Here is a 20,471-nt window from a genome sequence, read left to right as displayed (position 1 = left end):
CATGAGTCAGCACATGTAATTGGGTTCCTCACTTGAAGCACATCCACTGCAGGTCTGAAAGAACTTGTTAATTAACTGATTGGTTGACCTAGATGAGTTGGGAGCACAATATACTATTTTCCAATATATGCAGGATAGGGATGCATCCAGGAACAAAACTAGGACCAAAGTTCAGAATCACCTGTAACACTTACAGTACAGTACTGGAAAATAGTCATTTTGCTCCTATACTGAGGACATCAGGACAAGATCAATATGTAAAGTGTTTTTTATCTGCTTAAAACAGTCTTAATGCCACAAATGTCGTATTGATTGAAATTGTAGAATCCATGCCTTCTAATAACTATGAGAAAGAACACATTCACCACGTGCAAAAGGTTTATACTTACTTTTTTCATATTTCACTGCTGTAGATCATTATGTATTTACTTGTAAATAATATCCATAACACTGTTCATACTTCTGTGCTCCAGAATGCAGCAGCACGTCTGGTCTTCAACCAGCAAAAATGGGCACGTCACCCCAATGCTCATTGAGCTCCATTGGCTACCAGTTGATGCTCGTATCAAATTAAAAACTCTTACAATCGCCTACAAGGTGATGACAGAACAGCTCCTTCCTACCGGCACTCACTCCTGAAGGCTTAAGCTACCTCCCGGCCGCTGCTCTCCTCCAATGAACGTCGCCTCGCTTTTCCAAACAAACATTCACACAAAGCAATCCAGACTGTTCTCATACAGAGTTCCCCAATGGTGGAACAAACTACCTTCCACTACCAGATCAGGAGAATCTCTCGCTATCTTTAATAAACTCCTGAAGACAGAGCTCTTCAAAGAGCACTTACTCTCCTAACACCTCTAACTAACTACCTTCTACTACCAGATCAGGAGAATCTCTCGCTATCTTTAATAAACTCCTGAAGACAGAGCTCTTTAAAGAGCACTTACACTCTCTACCACACTAACTACTTCTAACCTCATTTCCTTCTTCCCCTCCTTCACTCCTCTATCCTATTATTTCCCTTTGACCTCCTTTAAGCCCTATCTAAAGATATGTTTAACTTTAACTTCTATTACTTTTGTACTTTATTATTGTAAGTCACTTTGGACAAAAGCGTCTGCCAAATGTATGTAATGTCCTCACTGTGCTATACATATTTCCATCCTAAATCGAACACTCGAGGTCGTGTGTTATCACGAATAACCGAATCACAGCCGTGATGTTATTCGTGATAACACACTCCCTCTCGTGTTCTATTGCTTAAATGTCATTTAATTCTTATTTAAACAATCAGCCAGAAGATCACTTCTGTAACACTGCAGTTTTAAAGAATTCATATTTTGTGGATTTTTTTGGTCCAGGCTTTAAATAGTTCAATTGATTTGCGCAGGCCGATGGTAAATAAGGCATGCTGTATTTCTCTGAACGCTTCACCAATTCAAAAAACACACACTTTCACTGCTCTTCTGTTCATGCACAATTGAGCACTGCGCATTATCCACACTGGGAACTGTGGGACGGCCCTGCCTGGCGTTCCTCATCGATTTTCCACCCAGCTCAGATAACAACCTGGAACCTACAGAACGGATCAGCTGTGGAGACACCTCCTTTACTCCTTCACTCCTCTATCCTATTATTTCCCTTTGACCTCCTTTAAGCCCTATCTAAAGATATGTTTAACTTTAACTTCTATTAATTTTGTACTTTATTATTGTAAGTCACTTTGGACAAAAGCGTCTGCCAAATGTATGTAATGTCCTCACTGTGATATACATATTTCCATCCTAAGTGTAAATTTAACACCAATTTAATATTTATATTAAGTAACTCTTTGAACTTTGAATCTTGAAGAACTGATTCTTCAAGGGTTATTTAATAAATAAAATTAGTTACTAGGCAATTCAAACAAGTGTAACTGTTTAAATATGTATTTCTTGTACAGCCTATAAAGAGTATATTAAAGATAGTACATTATAGATCAGTGTAGAACCACTGCCTTTAATGAAGAACCCTAGAATGACCCTTTTTCTAAAGTGTACAGAGACTGATTCTGCTCTGATATGGATTTGTGCCATCACTGCTTATTACCCGAGTCATTGATCTTAAGACAGATAACTGTTCAGCTATATTTCCTGAAATGCCACAGTGTGTCCCCTATTAAAATTATATACAATTATATTATAATTATAATTATATTAGAATTATAATAATAAGTTAACAATTATATTACCTCAAGTTATTGGTAAACAATAATAATAAAAATGACAATATTACTACTAATAATAACAATATATTTAACAAATAATGAATTAGATAAATAAGAAAATAAAATCATAAACATAATTACTGTTGCTCTGTGCTTAATCTAAAGAAGCTTGGACCCATATCCATCCCCGTAAAGCTGCTTTGTGACAACATTGTTACAGAAGTGAATTGAATTTAATCAAATCCGTGGTGAATTATCTATGCATTACATGCACCACAAAAATAAAAATAGAAATATGTTGAAATTCCTTTAGTAAAATTTTAGTGCTCTCTCATAGTTTAAGGGGTTAAAAATGTTTTTAAAAATTGTTAAAAAAAAAATATATATATATGTAATATACAACACATTCCTGATGCAACAATTTGAAACAAAGGTAAAGTCAATTGCAAATTATACAACAGTTAGTTCCGACCTCACAATCTGATTGGTTGAGAAGTGATCTAGCCGTGATGATATTTGTGATAACATCACGGCCTTCTCACACTAAACCTGTATCACTCCGCTGACGCGTTGCCGAGTAATGGCGTATAAACACAGGACACCCGCAGCAGCGTTAGCTTAGCACAGGCTAATGCTCAGCCGTGGCACGCTCGCCCGCAGAGCTGACTCGTCTTTCGTGGACAAAAAAGGAAAGAAAATCGCTCTGTTACAGCCGTCTGATAGCCAGAACAGTAACCAGCCAGGCTAGGCTAAGCTAAGTTAATGCTGAGCTAAAAAGCAAGCTACGCTAACCTAACCACAGCCCAGCCGGATGGCTAAAACCAACACCACCCAGCAAAACAGGCAGAAATACTCAAAAAATGCGCAGCGTTCACCTGAAGACAACTCCACAGAGCAGGAGAGAGTATCAGCGTCATTTCACGGTCCTAACGTTACCATCTTCACTTATTAATTTGATTTCAAGCTAACTTTCGTGGTGTTAGTCTGTATGAACCATGCGCCGTTTTGTAGTTAAGTTTCAGTTCTGTTACAGTTGTGGTGGAACTACTTTTTGGCGGAAGGCTCAGTCCATATTAAAGCATATTCAAACTGAATTTCTTAAAAATCTTTGATTTATTTTCTTTATTCATTTTGTAAAAATAAACTGTTGTATAAAAGCAAAAGAACACTCGAGGTCGTGTGTTATCACGAATAACCGAATCACAGCCGTGATGTTATTCGTGATAACACACTCCCTCTCGTGTTCTATTGCTTAAATGTCATTTAATTCTTATTTAAACAATCAGCCAGAAGATCACTGCTGTAACACTGCAGTTTTAAAGAATTCATATTTTGTGGATTTTTTTGGTCCAGGCTTTAAATAGTTCAATTGATTTGCGCAGGCCGATGGTAAATAAGGCATGCTGTATTTCTCTGAACGCTTCACCAATTCAAAAAACACACACTTTCACTGCTCTTCTGTTCATGCACAATTGAGCACTGCGCATTATCCACACTGGGAACTGTGGGACGGCCCTGCCTGGCGTTCCTCATCGATTTTCCACCCAGCTCAGATAACAACCTGGAACCTACAGAACGGATCAGCTGTGGAGAGGGAGACACCGGTGCTGGAGGCGGGGAGTCTTTGGGGCTTCTTAATTGGCAAACTAAATATGTCTGGAGCTCTGTACTGTGTGTAAAAGAGAGCATACAAACTCCCAAGTGTTAAATTAACACATACTGTGTTTAAAAGCTCTACGGTGTACAATGATAGGTTTGCTAGTTCTCAAAGTGGGCTGCACTATAAAACCACATCTTGACTGAATGGGAATAACTTAACTATTTTGAGGCCACTTATACATTTAAATGGGATTTCTGTGTTGAATGAACTTTTACAATAATTGAGTTTAGTTTGCTGCCATTGGAAGCTCCTTTTTTATTGGCTTTTGGCTGGTTCCATCTATGTGTGAATACTGGGCAGGTCTAAAAGTTTTTAACCATCACGGTCAGTGTGTAGTCACTCCCTCCAGGCTATAGTACCTTAGGTAAAGCTATACTGTTCACTTTAAAGCATTTTAGTTCTATATTTTAGTTAAAGAAGATCAAAAAGATCAACAAAATTTTATTCAAAAATATATTTTTAAAATTTAGGCATAACTTTTAACAGTTTAAAGTTTTATGAACTCAAGCTTTCAGTAAAGATGATTTAAAATTACATTTAACCCCCTAAGATGCCTTGTCCCGTGTACAGGTTAAAGGTGGTAACAAAACCCTTTTTTTCTGCAGTAGAACAGCGTATTTACATTCAAAACATTTATTTTAAGGGCTTTAAAATCTCATACAGGACACTTGGAGAAGCTGCCTGTTTTCCCTCTACTTTACTTAATAATTCTAGATCAGTAACAAGAATCAACACAAATTCTGCCTGTTTGAAAATAGACATAAAAACTAGACAACCATAACGAAACTGAAAATTCGGCGGACATGAACTGTTTGATTTTTATTCAGGAAAAATATTGATTTTAAAATGAAGTTCGGGAAGGCAATATTTTTTTTATGATTTTATTCATTATATTTTGACATTAGCAGATGTAATTCTTTTTTTTAATATATTGTATATTACAGTTACAATTATGTTTTTCAGTTTCTTATCAAACATGAAAGCTTTTTTATGTAATGCTTGAATAAAAAATCCTCAAGATTTAATGGTGTAATGTCAGGCAGACAACTGACAAAAGTCGTGGCCTATTAAGGGGTTAAATAAATTTCCCGTATTCAGGTATGCAGTGTGTAGTCGTTAATTTAACCAAAAGTGGAAAGAGTACTGAAAATTGTAATTAAGTAAAAGTACCTTTACTTTGCTAAAATTCTACTCAAGTAAAAGTACCCACCTAAAAATCTACTCGAATAAAAGTAAAAAAGTACTTAATTTAAAATGTACTTTGAGTAAAAGTTACATAGTTACTTTTAATTATTTGATGTAAAAAAGTAAAAACAAATCATAAATTAAATTGTTTTTAATGAACTATTATTCCACATAATAATTTGGATCTTTCAGGCAGTATTTATTCAGATCACCCCATAAAACAAGTGGTATAGGTTTCTATTATCCATTATTTTCTATGCTATTAAAAATTATGGTAATATATGTGACTTTAAAATGTAATTTTATAGTTTTACAGTTCAAAGTCATTTTTTATTGCATGAGGACGTTATTGCCTCGTTATTCCACGCGTGAGCATCCGTGCCATTTTTTTATTTTTTTTAATTCAGACAATTGTTTTTTTCCCCAGCATTTTATTTTTTACTCAGTAACGGGGAGTGTTCCAATGTAGCAAAGCAAATTACTTGTGTCAAAATGAACTTGAGTAAAAGTAAAATTACCTATTTTAAAAACTACTTTAGAAATTACAAGTTACTCATAAAATCTACTCAATTACAGTAACTTGAGTAAATGTAATTAATTACTTTCCACCTCTGAATTTAACACAGGTGATATAAGTTTTAAAGTGGATAGAGGAGAAATGGAGGAAGAGAGAATGATGAGGAGAGGAGGAATAGATGTTAGCGACTGATATGCAAATGAAGGTCCTGTGCACACACGCACACTCATCCACTCCCACTGTTAAGTTTTTTTTTTTTCTGGTTGTTATCTCACCAACTGGAGGGGAAGAGGAATGGGACATTCCATGCAAGTCTAGTCCATTCTGTAGGGGTTGCACCAAATATTTCTCCCTGCCATAATCCTACACACACACACACACACACACACACAACATCGAGCATACCATGCATGCCTATTTACCTCTGTAATGCGAGCCCAGGGGAGCGATGGCGAATGCTGAATTCGGCCGCTTCCTGAACTTTTCCTGGGAGTCGGTGACATTTAAAGCAGATCTCAGTAAATAGAATGTGATGACTAAGATGCAAATGGCATTCAGAAATACCTGCTAACTCGGTAAGATGATCGTAGTTCTAATGAAACTTCGAGGTCTGCTGTGACGCAGAGGAAAATATTTGGAAGGCCGCTGACGCACTGTTTAAAATCAGCACCAGTCCATAAATTAAAAAAATAAAAAAATAAAAAAGATTTGACAAACTCCATAAGTGAGTTTGGAGAATCACTTTAAAACCACAGGTGTTTGTTCAGAGTAAATATAGAAAACGTGAAGTCAAACGTAAAATATAAGATCTAAGAGGAGCCAGTTTTTCCATCAGTATCATCAGAATAATTAATACACATTAAAGTTACAGCTGCTCTCAGGCTGAAGTTTTGCTAACAGTGTTTTAAACTCTTTAAATTGATCATTCTAGTTTTCTTTTGGATAGTTATTTCTTTCATATTAACCAAAAAAAAAACAGATGCAGTTCTGAATATTGACACAAAATAAAAATAAAATAGTTTGGTTTTATTAATTCATCAGCTCATTTAAGTGATAATAAGGGGAACGTTATTGTAAATATTTAAATGTTAAAATTAATATGCAACATAAACGACACTAACAATTTCATAACTTGTCAGAACTAGTTATATGGTATGTAAAACACATTTAAATGGAGCATTTGAATTGTTAAAGTGATTGAAACAGACCAGCAGAAGTTAAAAATACAATAGTTAGTTTTACCTCCAGTACTAACCCAGCACTTCTACATTATGTGAATGAGGTCAGATAAAAAACAATATCATTTGGCACTACAATGTTTTGAGTCAAATAGTTCTAGAAATGGTTTGGCAGAAAAACGGGCCAAAGAGTCTAAAAGCGGAGAGAGCGTGCAGTTGTAGCACAGAAAAACGGGCCAAAGAGTCTAAAAGCGGAGAGGGTGTGCATTTCTAGCGCAAAAAACAGCCAAAGAGTCTAAAAGCGGAGAGGGTGCGAATTTCATTCTTTTCTATCATGAGGGTTTCTCTAATTATTGCAAAACTCAAGTAGAAGTCTAATAGTATTTATAATAAAATAATGTTTCACACCTTATTTGTTTGGCCAGACCTTTTTCGGACTTCTTATTTTGGTCCAAACCAAAACATATACTCATTATCTTTAAGAAAAACTCACAAAACGCATGACCTGAAAGTATTAAATGACTGTATACAACATTTTCAACAGTAAAACCCATATGAAAGAGCTTACCAACATGAACAAAAAGTATTTGCAACTAACCAAACTAAATAAATACAATGCACCAAACTCACAAAAACCTTTGTACAGATCTCCAGGTGTGAAAGTGCACTTCTTCAGTTCTGAAGGTTTGTGCGTAATGCAGCCCTAATGAATGAAGATACCTCTAAGAGATAGCACTAAAGTACAGGGAGTAGATGAGGAGGCAGAGGATGATAAAACAGAAGATACAAACAGAACATGCAGTACAAGGCACTTTTTTGAGTTTTGAGTGTGAAAGTGAAATGTGCAAACTACTTATCTGATAGTGAATATTTTTTCCCTTAATATTTGTTCAGAAAACACTGATATTTCTTCATGTGCACATTCACACAATTGTGTGTGGAAGTGCTCAAACGATGAATAACAGCCTCATGACTTCAATTGGGCACATGTCACCCCACTGCTCATTGAGCTCCATTGGTTACAAGTTGATGCTCGTATCAAATTCAAAGCTCTTACAATCGCCTACAAGGTGATGACAGAACAGCTCCTTCCTACCTGCACTGATCACTCCTGAAGACTTACACTACCTCCCGGCCGCTGCTCTCCTCCAATGGACGTCGCCTCGCTTTACCAACCAAACATTCACACAAAGCAATCCAGACTGTTCTCATACAGAGTTCCCCAATGGTGGAACAAACTACCTTCCACTACCAGATCAGGAGAATCTCTCACTATCTTTAATAAACTCCTGAAGACAGAGCTCTTCAAAGAGCACTTACTCTCCTAACACCTCTAACAAACTCTAACTACTTCTAACCTCATTTCCTTCTTCCCTCCTTCACTCCTCTATCCCACATTTCCCTTTGACCTCCTTTAGGCCTCTCAAAAAATGTCTTTTTACCTTTTACTTTTATTACTCTATGTACATCACTATTGTAAGTCGCTTTGGACAAAAACATCTGACAAATGTAATGTAATGTAATGTAATGTAATTGACTATATACAACCAAACTAATATGGATATGTTAGATTAACCATTTCCAAAGTTGCCCTAAGAGAAGGTCAGTATTCAGTATTTAGAGTTCACCATTCAGTGCCTTATTCACTTAATCATCCCTTCATTAATTTGATTAATAGCACAGTGGCTGGAGTGCAGGAACAAGCCTGTGTTCTTCTATCCAGCACATTACCAGCTTTAGAGAAAAACACATTTTGACATACTTGTTCTGTTCTGTTCTGTTCTGCCCACATCAAAATTGGGTGGGAGTTGGAACAGCTGAGTCACTCAGTGAGTCTTTAAACACTGGCTGTAGATCCAGCTTAACCACTTTTAACCCCTTACATTTACTAACACCCCTTATCCTTGGGGTTTATTTGACCCCAGAAATTTAACCCTACAGAAAATGACTATGATAATATAATGAACATGTTAGTAGGAAATGCACCGGAAAGGTGTATTAATGAACTATCACAACTGGCATTGCCAGTGACTTTCAGGAAAGGCTGGATGACAACCACGAATAGTGTGGTGACAACTGGAGAGACAGTGGACAGCTCGGAAAGACGGCAACCAGGGCAGTGAGGGTCGGCAACCCCAGCTGCAGCTCCCGTGAGGGGGCACCTATACAAAGCTACTGAAAGTCTCAAAGAAAGATACCCCCAGGGGTGCCCGAGAGGGGGGGAGGATGAGCATCCCACACGAACGGATTTTAGGATACAAGACATGAGCAACGGATTATCGACAATGAGAGTGACCTGTCCTTGTGGCAAGATCTGTAAGAACCTGAGAGGTCTGAGGATCCACCAGACCAGGATGGGCTGCACAAAGAGGAAGCAGCGTGAGCAACGCACAGAGCCAATGCCCAGCATTGAACCTGGTGAGACGGAGGAGGAGCAGGACCCGGAGCAACCCCACAGTGTCCAGAACCTCCATGCTTCACAGGCTGTACCTAGCAGGCCATCAGAACATCGCCAGGTCTTATGGCCTGCAGCAAACAAGGAGACTGAATGGCGTCAGTTGGATGAAGATGTCGATGCCACCCTAGAAGCAGTTTCCAAGGGGGGAGTCAGCCAGCGACTCCAGCTGATGTCTTCTCTGATCATCAGCATTGGTACTGAGAGATTTGGCATCAAACAACCAAAGACCAAGAACCCTTCCAAGCCAAACCGACGCGAAGCTAGGATTAGCCAGCTCAGGAAAGAACTGAAGGCCCTTAAACATCAGTACAGGAAAGCAAGCGAGGAGGAAAGGCCAGCCCTGGTAGAGCTTCGCAGCATCTTAAGGCAGAAGCTCATTTCTCTCCGACGTGCTGAGTGCCACAGGAAAAAGGGAAGGGAGAGGGCCCGCAAGCGCACTGCCTTTGTAGCAAACCCGTTTGGATTCACTAAACGGCTGCTAGGGCAGAAGCAGAACGGGACCTTGGTCTGCCCAAAAGAGGAGATGGATCAACACCTTTGTGACACATACAGTGACCGTAGGAGAGAGGAAGAGCTTCCCCCCTGCAGAGAACTGATTATACCACCAGACCCCTCCGTCCAATTCAACATCAAAGAGCCCACCCTGGCAGAAGTCAGGGATGCAGTGAGAGCTGCTCGGACCAGTGCAGCCCCAGGGCCGAGTGGAGTGCCATACAAAGTCTATAAACACTGCCCGAGACTCCTTGAGAGGCTATGGAGACTCATCAAGGTGGTATGGCGAAGGGGGAAAATAGTGGATCAGTGGCGATATGCTGAAGGTGTCTGGATACCGAAGGAGGAGAACGCAGGCAACATCTCACAGTTCCGTACCATCTCTCTGCTGAGCGTGGAAGGCAAAATCTTTTTCAAGATTCTTGCTAACCGGCTAACTGAGTACCTCCTGAGGAATGCCTACATTGATACATCAGTGCAAAAGGGAGGAGTCCCGGGCATGCCAGGCTGTTTGGAGCACACAGGTGTTGTCACCCAGCTGATAGGGGAGGCAAGGGAGAACCGAGGGGACATAGCAGTCATATGGCTTGACCTTGCCAATGCCTATGGATCCATTCCACACAAGCTTGTGTCAACAGCTTTGACGACATACCATGTGCCAGAGAAGATCAATGAACTCATTTGGGACTATTACAGCAATTTTAGTCTGAGATTCACCTCTGGGTCGGTAACATCAGCATGGCATCGATTGGAAAAAGGCATCATCACTGGTTGTACTATTTCAGTGGTGCTGTTTGCCCTAGCGATGAACATGCTGGTCAAAGCAGCAGAAGTGGAATGTAGGGGACCATTGTCCAGATCGGGCATTCGCCAACCTCCGATTCGAGCCTTCATGGATGATCTGACAGTCACAGCAACAACAGTGACAGGATGCCGTTGGCTTCTGAGAGGGTTAGAGAGGATCATCACTTGGGCGAGAATGATGTTCAAGCCTGGGAAATCTAGGTCGCTGGTCCTGAGGAAAGGTAGAGTGGTGGAGAAGTACCGCTTCAACTTGGATGGTGTCCTCATTCCATCAGTTTCAGAGAAGCCTGTGAAGAGCCTGGGGAAGATATTTGACAGCACCCTGAAAGACAAGGCAGCAGTCCAGTCTACACAGGCAGAGCTCAAGAGCTGGCTCTCAGCAGTGGAGAAGTCAGGACTTCCAGGAAAGTTCAAGGCCTGGATATATCAACATGGTATTCTGCCAAGAATCTTGTGGCCATTGCTGATATATGAAGTCCCAATAACCATCGTGGAGGGCTGGGAGCGTAACATCAGTCAGTACCTGCGAAGGTGGCTGGGCTTGCCAAAGAGCCTAAGCAGCATTGCCCTTTATGGGCATACCAACAAGTTGCAGCTTCCTTTCACTGGTCTGACAGAGGAGTTCAGAGTCACCAGAGCCAGGGAGGTGCTGCTTTACAGAGACTCAGCGGACAACAGAGTCTCCTCTGCAGGCATCACTGTCAGAACTGGAAGGAAGTGGAAAGCACAGGAGGCAGTTGAACAGGCTGAAGCGAGGCTGAGGCATGGTATCTTGATTGGCTCAGTGGCGGTCGGACGGACTGGGCTTGGTAGCTATGCAAGACCACGCTACGATAAAGCCCAGGGAAAAGAAAGACGTCAGATGGTCCAGGCAGAGATCCGTGCAGGGGTGGAGGAGGAACGCCGAAGCAGGGCTGTGACCATGCGCCAACAGGGAGCCTGGACTAACTGGGACAATGCATCGGCAAGGAAGATCACTTGGGCAGAACTTTGGAAGTCAGAGCCAGCAAGACTTAAGTTTCTGATCCAGTCGGTGTATGATGTCCTCCCGAGCCCATCCAACCTGTATTGCTGGGGGCTAGCAGAAACACCAGCATGCCCGCTGTGCCTGGGTCGAGGTTCCCTAGAACATATTTTAAGCTGCTGCCCTAAAGCCCTGGGAGAGGGGAGATACACCTGGCCCCACGACCAGGTGCTGAAAGCAATAGCAGATGCCGTCTGCTCCGGAATTAAGGAGAGTAAGCATCAACTCCCACAAAAGCGCAGCATCACCTTCATCAGGGCAGGGGAGAAACCTCAGGTGGTTCACAAGGTCTCTTCTGGGCTACTGACAACAGCTTATGACTGGCAGTTGAAAGCAGACCTTGGGAGACAGCTGAAGTTCCCAGAGCACATTGCAAGAACATCACTCAGGCCTGACCTGGTCTTAACATCTGAGTCTACCAAGCAAGTAGTGCTGCTGGAGCTCACAGTTCCCTGGGAAGATCGGCTGGAGGAGGCCCACGGACGGAAGAAGGCCAAGTATCTGGAGCTGGTAGAGTCCTGCAGAGACAATGGCTGGAGGACCCGCTGTGAGCCAATTGAGGTGGGCTGTAGGGGATTCCTAGGACAGTCTGTGCACCGTGCATTCAAGCTCCTTGGTATCAGAGGGTTGCTAGAGAAAAGAGCCACCAGAAACATCAGTGAAGTGGCTGAAAAAGCCTCAAGGTGGCTGTGGATCAAGAGGGGAGATGGATGGAGTAGCGCGCTGCTTGGACACAAACTGGGGATTGATCACCCTCGGTTGGGTCGCCCAGGTGAGGGTGTCTGATGATTTAAGACCCGAAACACCCTATGACCCAGGTTCATCACTGACGATGTGTCCAAGCTGCACCGGAAAGGTGTATTAATGAACTGATTGGATTGATGATTGGATACATTATTGGATAAATGATTGCATAAATGATTGGATAAATTATTATATGACTGACTGGATGATTAGATGAAAGGCTGAAATAAAAAAGTGCAAAAGATACAGAGGTTTCATACCTCAAATAATGCAAAGAAAACAGATTCATATCCATAAAATTTTAAAAGTTCAGAAATCAATATTTGGTAGAACAATCCTGGTTTTAATTACAGTTTTCATGCATCTCGGCATGTTCTCCTCCACCAGTCTTACACACTGCTTTTGGATAACTAGAGGATTTCAATTCGGTAAAATAATTTTTAAGTGGTTTCTTTTTTTTTTCAGAGCTGTATTGTATAATTTTCTTCTAGTTGTTTAGTTGATACTCTGCCTATAAAAATGTAGACTATTCATGTCTTCGAAATGAGGTAAACTTACAAAATCAGCACATAATCAAATAATGATTTACTTCACTGTATATCTATTGAAATGTGTTGAAAACGAAAACTGTAGGGTGCCGAGTGGTCCGGCGGGTCTAATGCACTGTCACTATGATCGGGAGGTCGCAGGTTCTGCCATCAGCTGCTGGCGCCCAGAGGGAGCAAAATTGGATTTCTGCAGCTTCTCCAGAGTAACCATGGGGCTCCTGGCTGCTTCTCTGATCAGTGCTCTACCTGCTTAATCTGTTTTTGGATGATGGATTGAACAGTGCTCCATGGGATGCTTACAGCTTGGGCTATGTTTTTGTAACCTAACCCTGCTTTAAACATTATCTCCATAACTTTTTCAATGACCTGTCTGGTGACTTCCTTGGCTGTTTGTTCACTAGTGTTCTCTAACAAATCACTGAGGTTGATACAGAACAGGTGTTTTTAATTATACTATATTACATTACATTACATTACATTACATACATTTGGCAGACACTTTTGTCCAAAGCGACTTACAATAGTCAAGTACAAAAATAATAGAAGTTTAAAGGTAAAAACATCTTTAGATAGGGCCTAAAGGAGGTCAAAGGGAAATAATAGGATAGAGGAGTGAAGGAGGGGAAGAAGGTTAGAAGTAGTTAGTGTTTAGTGTCTAATCTAACACAGCTGGAATTTATTCAGTGACTTCCGAAGGCAGTTGATTGCACTGGATTTTATTTAAGGGGTTCAGAGTAATGAATACTTGAATACTTTTGCACATTCCACTTTTCAGATTTTTATTTTAGACAAATAAAAAAAAAATGCATAATTGTCATTTCACTTCAAAAGTATGCGCTAATCTGTGTTGGTTTATCACTTAAAATCTCTACAAAATACATTAGAGTTTGTGATAGTAAGGTGACAAAATGTGACAAAACGTTCAATGTATGAATACTTTTGCAAGCCACTGTAGATACTGTTTGAGAGAAGATTAAATATACTGATATGTCCATATTTCCTAAACAATACAAACTAAATGTGATTGAACTTAAATGCATCACTTCTAGTGATTCTCATTATCATGTCATATTCCTGTCATTTTATATTGTCGTATGGAGCTAAGCAGTGCTGTTTTGTTTGTGTGTGTGTGTGTGTGTGTTCCAGCTGAAGCTGCTGCAGCTGCTGCTGAGCTCAGCCTCGTGCGTCTGGCTGGTTGGTTGGCTGGGCGGCTGGGTGTCTGGCTGGATGAATGGTGCTGTAAGCTCCTGAGCAGAGCTCAGCTCCACCAGCAGGGTTTGGAAGCGTCTGTAACAGCAGTAAGAGCTGACACCCCCTCTAGTGTGAGATTTCACAGTGTGACCGATCAATACTCACTGCACTAGGGATTGGAAGGTGAGTGTGTGTGTGTGTGTATCCCTACGTGTTCTGATGGCATAAGACTGATAGTGACATGTAATTACATCGCCATTCAAGTGTAATTACACCACAAAAATAAAAGAAATCATACAAAAGGAATAAGAACAAGAATTTTTATACGTTCTATTACATATTTGGGCAACTTGTACTATTTAGTTAACATATCAGAAAAAAAACCTCATAAATATATCGGCACACCCCTAGTAAAAACAACAAAAAAGTAGATTAAAGTATACTAAGCATTATTATGCTATAGTGCACTAAAGTGTGCTTGTAGCCACATTATTAATAAGTATATTTAAGGAGTGATAAAATGGAACAACTTTTTTTTGTACTTATTATGCTTTATGCTTACTAAATTGTGCTAAATGTACTTAACTGTACTAAAATGCAACTATTTTAAATATAATTAAGTAACATTTAAACATACAACTTTATGTATGCAACCCCATATTTAAAATATGCTATACCGAGTATATTAGGAACATACTAAGAATTGATGTTAAATATATTTACAGAGTACTGTAGAGTACTGTCATGTCTTTTGTAAGTAGCACACTTCTATATATGTATATTTTGTTGGGTATAAAAATATATTTTAATATACTGTACTACAATTTTTAGCGTGTTACAAATTTACTTTTTTTAGCGTGTCACAAATTTACTATTTTTTATTATTAGTAGTAATTACTTTAATTTACTTTCTAAAAAGTCACATGAAACATAACACTTTAAGTGAATTACTGTAACCATTGTTTTTTTTAACACATTTTGCTTAAATGTACAAAAGTATATTTGAAAATAAGTATTTTAGAAGTATATTGAATGACATTTAACTAAAAGTGTACTTCATAGAGGTCTATTCTTTTAAAATACACTATACTGTACTTTTTTTAAAAAGTATGATTTAAGTTTACTTTCAAACATTTGATGAAAGCATAATATTAATGTACTTTAAATGTATTTTAAGTAAGTACATAAATCTTAAAATACATTTCATAAATGTATTGTATATGTATATGTAGTATAAATCATAAATGTATATTTACAGCATACTTAACATTTCTCAATATGTTTTAAGTACAATTAAGTAAAAAAAAAAAATCACCAGGGACAAATAACAGATAATTAGATCTCATGTTTAGACATAAAACGATACAAGAAATATTGTAGCAAAAATGGGTAAAATAGTGCTGTTTCGACTATACAGGAAGACTGCAGTGTAATTTTGTTATGGTTTTCAATGACTACCAATACTGGAAAATATTAGATTAGAAATTAAACTCAGAAAATAAAAGATATAAAGTATTTTTGCTGAATATGAAAATAGCATTTTTGGTATGCCCTTAATTCGGCCCTGTATTAAAGCACTGATCATTAACAGACACTGTATGCAATGAAAAAGTTGGCAATACTTTGTAAAGCGTGAACGCAAACAGACAGGCACATACAGTATAGAAAATTTACTGGGTAACAGGTGAGAGCAATCTAATAGTCAGGTGTCTAAGAATATGGCAACTTTCTTTGACTGGCTGAATTGTATGAAATTAAAGAGTCAGCAGAGTGTGTGGAAGCTAGTTGCAGGGCTGGAAGTATAACACCAATTTAAATTTTATATATTTTTTAAACATATGTTTGGCATATGTGAAATGGACCACCCTTTACTTACTGGGCTATTCAAATATGTAATTTTCCCTTTTGCTTCCCTTGTGTTTCTGCAATAAAAGGGTTTCCTGTTACTTTTAACTTACCTTGTATTTGTATTAAATACACTTACTATATATCATGTTTTATTCATGCTTCTTTTTTTCTTTTTTTTTTCTTTTTTATTGTTATTCTTTTTCATCTTTTTAAATTTGACTTCTTATTGTATTTTCTAGTTTGTAAAGCACTTTGAATGATTGTTGTGTTGGACAGGAGCTATATAAATAAACTCGTCTTTATTCTATTAACTTATTATGTGATAATAAGTTAATAGAACATTATATATTTGTTAAGTAACTGCATTGTTGTTGTAGAATCTTGCCATATCATTTCAGTGTGTATCTTACACACACACACGTCAGGGATTAGAGGATCACTGGATTTAGAATTCTAATAGAAGCCTGAAATAACCTTAACCTTAAAGGCCCTACAGAAGGCCGTATCAGAGAGCGTGTCTGTGTGAGAGAATGTTATACAACTCCTCCATGTTATACAATGTGTGTGTTATACAATACTAACACTTTTTAATAGATTCATTTAAGCACACTTGAATGGATTATAGCCACTCTGATTAACATAACGACAGCCCTTAAAGGAACTGTAGAGTAAAACTAAAGTATTTTTAAGGTTATCATAACTGCTTAGAAAAATCTAGATCATGTGTTTTGTGCTGCAGCACAACATGCTAATTTAAAAGACTCCAGTTTTAGCAGAAAAAAAAAAACTCTGGGATGGTGGACAGCAATTGACATACTGCATTGTTGCATACATATTTAATATACCTTTTCAAAACCCAGAGTTATTTGATTGTTGGTCAAAAATTTTAATCTCTTATAGTTGTTTGGTGGCCGTCTCAATAAGACTAAAGTTAAATTAGCTTTGGTCTGTTTCATAGAGAAGTCAACACCATTTCTGAGCATGGTTAAAATGAGGCAACATTTCTGAATGTATTGTATGCTTAACAATGGTCACCAAATTTGGCTTAGTGGTTAGCATGTTCGCTTCCCAGCACTGGGGTCTTGGGTTCAAGTCCCTATCTGGGTGGAGTTTTCATGTACTCCCTGTGTCTGTGTGGGTTTCCTCCAACAATCCAAAAACATGGACATCAGGTAAATTGTATATTTTAAATTGCCCAGAAAAATAGAAAACTCTAAATTGTTCTGGTGTGTATGTATATGTGTGACCTGTGTAAATGTATGTATGTGTATGCATATCTGTCCTGGGTTAATGCTATAGCGCCTGATGCAGTCCTCCACGTGGACGGTGGTTTCCGGTTGAGAGTACGCTGTGTGGTATTGGCTACCACTACTCACCGGTGTGTGGATGAGTGTTGCTGTGTAACGTGTACATTGTAAAGCGTCCTTGGGTTTCTAGACAGGCGCTATATAAGTGGAACTTCAATCATTCGTTAACTGCAACTTCAGTAAACACATACAATGTCTTTTTAATAATCTTTTGATTTTTCTACACAGACAGGACATCCTGTCCTGAAAATGCATGAAAACAAAGGCATGTGCAACATACACAAACTTTCCACCCCTCTCTAAAATATAAAGGGTCTACTGCATTAGCTCTCATTGCCCTCCGCAAATATTTTGAGGGTTTGCTGCCCTACTTTCTCAACAACGAAGTAAACTAAAGAGAAAACAGCAAAGGAAAAAAGAAACACCTTGGACTTATCAGAGTGCTGGCCACATACTTGCCTCTTTTCAAGGGTTTCTGGGACAGAAACTGCTATAGAGAGTCCTGAAATGCTGCCCTTTTTTAGCCAACAGGACCCATTTACACTTTCTGTGAATGGAGGAAAGTGCTTATGCTGGGGGAGAGAGAGAGAGAGAGAGAGAGAGGGAGAATGAAATGGGAGAGACTGTAAATAACAAATCCTCTCCAGACAAATTGTGTTGTAATTTGGTTTTCTCCCCCAGGGCAGATGCACCAGTACAGGGAGAGAAAATAAGATTAAATGACATGTATTATTAAATGGGATGGAGCAGAAGCTTATTCAGCTCACACAGCAAATGCTGACTTTCTTCATACTGGGTTTTCGGCTCAGTCATTCGGCGTCTGTGTGGGCAGATCCAATGTGAGGTAAGCCTGCATAGCTAGCTGACCTGCAATTCCAGCAGGTTTAATCTGTAGATGCATAAATATGCACAAATTCACACACACACACACACACACGTTTTATATACAGTGCCAGGATATGCAGTTACACATATTCCCCATATGTGTTATACATAACCACGTACTGTATATGTAAAAGTAATACATAATTACCTATACAATAATAAGTAATGATATCCTATATGTAAACGTAATAATAAAATGGGAATTATATACTGTATAGTCTTGCTTTACTTGCAAAAAAAAAAAAAGATTATAAATGTCACTGATTGTGGACATTTCACACTAGACCTCAAGCAGCTTGGACTGTGTCTCTCTCTACTCTTCCTCCAGACTCTGATCCCTTTCCTCATAATCAATAAGGGTCATGTCATCTGCTGGTGTTGGTCCACTGTGTTTTATCAAGTCGAAAGTCAGTGCCTTGTTTTCCTGAAAAATATCTTACAGCACTTCATGCTTCCCTCTGCTGACAACTTTTATGGAGATGCGGATTTCATTTTCCAGCAGGACTTGGAACACTGCCAAAAGCATCAATTGGTCTTATATAATATTCAAATTTTCTGAGACAGATTTTTTGGGGGTTTTCTGTAAGGTCCTGGCCCTGTTTCCTGTCTGTCATCGTGCCTGTGTTGTCCCACATGACCCGTGCCCCTGTGTTCCACCTGTGTTCTTTTGTAACTCCGCCCCTTCGTCCCAGGTGTTTCATGTTTCCTGTGTGTGTGCACCTCTATTTAAGGTCCGTGTTCCATTTCCCCGGTGTCGATCCTTGTACGTTTAACGTCTGTCAGTGTTCCATGTTTTCCCCAGTTTCCTTAGTCCGGTTATCAGTAAATTCCATGTTTATTTTGTATTTGTTGTCTGTTTTGTAATAAATCCCCTTTTGTTTGCAATTGCGTCCGCCTCCTCGTCCTCCCTGCACCTCCATCCTGACAGAAGGATCGACCACAAAAATGGACGCAGCAAACCCGTGGACCGGCTCCAGGTTGGCGATTCGCCACGCTCCATGCGGGACCCCGGCGTTGGAATCCCCGAGGCCTAAAGGACGCCACAGGCCTCGGGGTAGACGTTCTAAGGGGTCCCGCCAGCCGAAGGAGGATCCCTTTTCCGGGGAGGATTTGCTTGGGGGGGCGCTGCGGGTGTGTGCGGGGAGCCTCGGACTCATCTCAGGTTGGGTGAAACCTACGAGTACCCGAGGCTCGTGGAGCGGAAGCCGTGGGACTTCCTCGGTTGCGCTCCCAGCAGCTCCGAGGAGGAAGAGGAGCTCTACCCCGCACCAGCCCGTACTCCATTGCCGTTTCCCCCAGGGGCTGTACTCTACCCGCGCTCGGTGACTTTCGCGGCCAAGATGCCGTGCTCCGTGAAGCCAGCGGATGGGAAGCCACGCTCTGTGACTCCCGTGGCTCATCCGCGCTCCGAGTATCTCGCGGCTGAGGCTCCGCGCTCCGAGACCCCCGCGGCTCATTCGCGCTCCGAGAAGCTCGCGGCTGAGACTCCTCGCCCCGACGAGGACGGGGGTGACTTGGATGCAGGCTGTGAGGAGTCCTTTCTCTGGGACTACTCCGATCTCCTCACACCTGCGTCCAGCGAGGAGGAAGAGGACTATCCTCCTGCACCAGCCCGCCTGCCGCTACTTCCTTCCACGGTGGCAGTGGAACCGCGCTCCGAGACCCCCAGCGTGGCGAGCCAGCCGTGGCCAAAGACTTTCCCCGCTCTCCTCACACCCGACTCTGCACGAGAGAGTAGGAATTCAGTCCGGGTTTTTACTTCACCCGCAGCTTCGGGCTCCAGTACTGCAGTGTCGGACCTTTTCATGCCACGCCCCGTGAAGCACGCGTCTGAGACGCTGCACCCCATGATACAAGCGGCGGCCGCGCCGCTCTCCGGGACTTCAGCGGCGGCCGCGCCGCTTTCCGGGACTGCAGAGGCGGCAGCGCCGCTCTCCGAGACTTCAGCGGCGGCCGCGCCGCTCTCCGGGACTTCAGCGGCGGCCGCGCCGTGCTCACAGACTGCAGCGGCGGCAGCGCCGCTCTCCGAGATTTCAGCGGCGGCCGCGCCGCTCTCCGAGACTTCAGCGGCGGCCGCGCCGCTCTCCGAGACTTCAGCGCCGGCCGCGCCGCTCTCCGGGCCTTCAGCGGCGGCCGCGCCGCTCTCCGAGATTTCAGCGGCGGCCGCGCCACTCTCCCAGACTACAGCGGCGGCAGCGCCGCTCTCCGAGACTTCAACGGCGGCCGCGCCGCTCTCCGGGACTTCAGCGGCGGCCACGCCGCTCTCCCAGACTGCAGCGGCGGCAGCGCCGCTCTCCGAGATTTCAGCGGCGGCCGCGCCGTTCACCCAAGCACCAGCAGTCCCAGCTGCTCCAGCTCCAGCTCAAGCACCAGCAGTCCCAGCTGCTCCAGCTCCAGCTCAAGCACCAGCAGTCCCAGCTGCTC

At 41.2% G+C, this 20,471-nt stretch overlaps 1 pseudogene; it reads left to right on the top strand.

Moving 5' to 3' along the window:
- The first annotated feature begins 9,000 nt into the window (after positions 1 to 9,000).
- On the top strand, positions 9,001 to 12,273 carry LOC103022744 (uncharacterized; annotated as a pseudogene).
- Positions 12,274 to 20,471: the final 8,198 nt, after the last annotated feature.

This window comes from Astyanax mexicanus, chromosome 8 (assembly GCF_023375975.1).
Source record: "Astyanax mexicanus isolate ESR-SI-001 chromosome 8, AstMex3_surface, whole genome shotgun sequence".
NCBI classification, from domain to species: domain Eukaryota; kingdom Metazoa; phylum Chordata; class Actinopteri; order Characiformes; family Acestrorhamphidae; genus Astyanax; species Astyanax mexicanus.
Note: the sequence above shows the minus strand (reverse complement) of the source record. Positions and strands in the feature narration are given on the sequence as shown.